Raw genomic sequence first — 2391 nt, 5'->3', positions numbered from 1 at the left:
TATATATATATATATATATATATATATATATATATATACTGGATGATGATGAGATGGTGAGATTATTACAATTAATGGCAAAATGAATGTTTTGAAATGTAAACTGATATTTCCTACTGACACACTACAGGCAAAATATAGAAATAACTGGCTTAAAACCTTTATATATATATATATATACAGGCTCCTATGCTTATGTTCAATAATTTTACTTTAATGGCAATGTATATGTCCTTTTCTATGCAATTAAAGTGAAATAATTGAACATAAATATAGAAGCCTGATAAAAATGCTCATTTTAGAAGAAAATTTCAAAAATGTTCAGAGTTAAATGTATAATGTTTTTTTTTTTTTTAGAACAAGCTGCTGTAGTATATAAAAGACAAACTAAGTAAAAAGAATGTCACAAAAGGCACTTGAACAAAGCAGTTCGGCAAGAAACAGGGAGCCATGCTTGCTCTGGCATAGTGCCCAACTTGTTGCTCATGGCATTCTGCTGCACAGTGAGGCAATAGACTTCAAAAACTATTTTGGTAGCCATTAGAAAGTCACCATTTGGCAATTCCCGCATATACTTTTGTCGGCTTGTAATAAAGATGTAGCAATTTTTAGCTGTTATTAACATAGGATAAACCAATATCCTTGCATCTTAGTGACAAGCAGGATCATCTTTCACAATTTTGTTGTTATAATGTATTACCAGCAGTATCTTGCTGTGTGTTTGTTTTAGCAGAAAAGCGCAAGGTCCACAATGTATTTCTGCCTGACCATGATCGACACCAATAAACCCTGCTTCGTGTATTTGAACAGTTATCTTAAATCATCCATCTCTGAATGCCCAGCTTTTAAACAAACACGCCTTTCACCAACATATCGTGGAAGTCTATTAAGCAGTTTCAACTTGAATTATATCTTAAAGGTATAGTCACCAAAATTGAATATGCTGTCATCCTTTACTCATAATCAAACTTTTTTTCTTGTTACATTTTTTTTTTCTTGTTTCTTCTTTCAATATTGCACCCCACATTCATTCATTCATTCATTTCTGTCACCACAAGAAAAAATTATGACATAATTATATTCTGTTATATTCTATTCTATTAAAATATGAGTACATTGACAAAAAACAGAGAAAATATAAAGAAAATAATTAAAGCTATTACTCTATATTGTGTTATTGTCCATAGAGACTTTAATGCAAATTCCCTGTCTGAGAGCTGTGCCTAAATTTCATGGCTTGCTAAGGACCAGTATTCAGTGGGGATTATAGGAAATAGCACTGCACTCCACACACATGGGATAATGGGATCCCAGGGTCTCCTCTGAGAATACTGACATCGCCATGACAACTGTCAGCATTCTGTTTGTATACAATACATTCTGGGAACAAACTACTTATATAACAGAGGATTTTTGTATAAACAAAAATGGTCTTTTTAATGCTCAATGCCTGGTCGTCAAGAGGACAATATATCCAGTGATGCAGAGGGATTTAATCTGTCCTACCTAATATGAATCAGCATACTTTAGTTCCCCTTCAGGAACTCGAGCTGCGTCAAAACGCTACGGGAACGCCTCCAGCGTGACCACGCTCTGAATCACATGTGTAATCAGTCCAATGGATGGGCGAGACGTCACGGGCGGGGTGACGTAGCGACCAGGAAGCATAAAAGCACGTGCGGTGAAACCGGCGTCAGCTTTCTGTCATTCAGCAAGCGCTCTGTGTGTGTGTCAGTCTGATATCTGTTTGTGATATCTTATTTAGTGTTGTCTGTCACGAAATCTCAAGACAAAACCAGACACCTAAGGTGAGGGCAAGCAGCGTTCAGTCTGTGTGTTCCTCCCTGCCCGTGTTACTTTACGGGTGATCTTCTTCCTTAACCACCAGATCCAGCTCCCGCTCTCGGCGTTCGGAAGCCCGCGCTGCGGTACTTCTCCCCCGGGGAGAGGGGAGTCTTTCTCCGAGGAGATTGATACGGAGGGCGTCAAAGAGCTCGCCAGTTGCACAAGCATCAGTTATACAAGCATTTTATGCCTGATATTATAATGAGTAGCATTAATGGGGAGCGGAGCTCGCGCAGTCGGCTCTCGGGGGGCGGATTGTGCTTTTCCCGCTGTTAAGCGGGAAAAAACAGTGTCTGTTCCTGTGATCTTGCGATTGCGGTCCCGCTGTTGCTGAGGCACGGCGGCGTCTGAGATCGCGGGGATCGCACATGATCTGGTGGACAGGTTGGAGACGGCTCGTTCTATCTCCACCCGTGTTCCCTAGATCTAGAGCTCATTCTCGAGGCTCGGAAGCCCGCGCTGCGGTTCTTCTCCCTCTGAGTAAGAGCTTGCTGATGCGGCCATCTTTTTCTGAGGAGATTGATGTTGTTTGTGTGACTGAGCGGC

The 2391-nt window shown here is 40.5% G+C and overlaps 1 protein-coding gene across 2 annotated transcripts in view; it reads left to right on the top strand.

Moving 5' to 3' along the window:
* Window positions 1–2391, top strand: part of LOC107703113 (protein FAM107B-like) — a 46320-nt gene that overhangs the window by 27644 nt on the left and 16285 nt on the right. The window lies entirely within an intron of this gene.

This window comes from Sinocyclocheilus anshuiensis, unplaced genomic scaffold (genome assembly GCF_001515605.1).
Source record: "Sinocyclocheilus anshuiensis isolate Anshui unplaced genomic scaffold, SAMN03320099.WGS_v1.1 scaffold2049, whole genome shotgun sequence".
NCBI lineage: Eukaryota > Metazoa > Chordata > Actinopteri > Cypriniformes > Cyprinidae > Sinocyclocheilus > Sinocyclocheilus anshuiensis.
The sequence above is the reverse complement of the archived record's forward strand: the minus strand, read 5'-3'. Positions and strand labels throughout refer to the sequence as shown.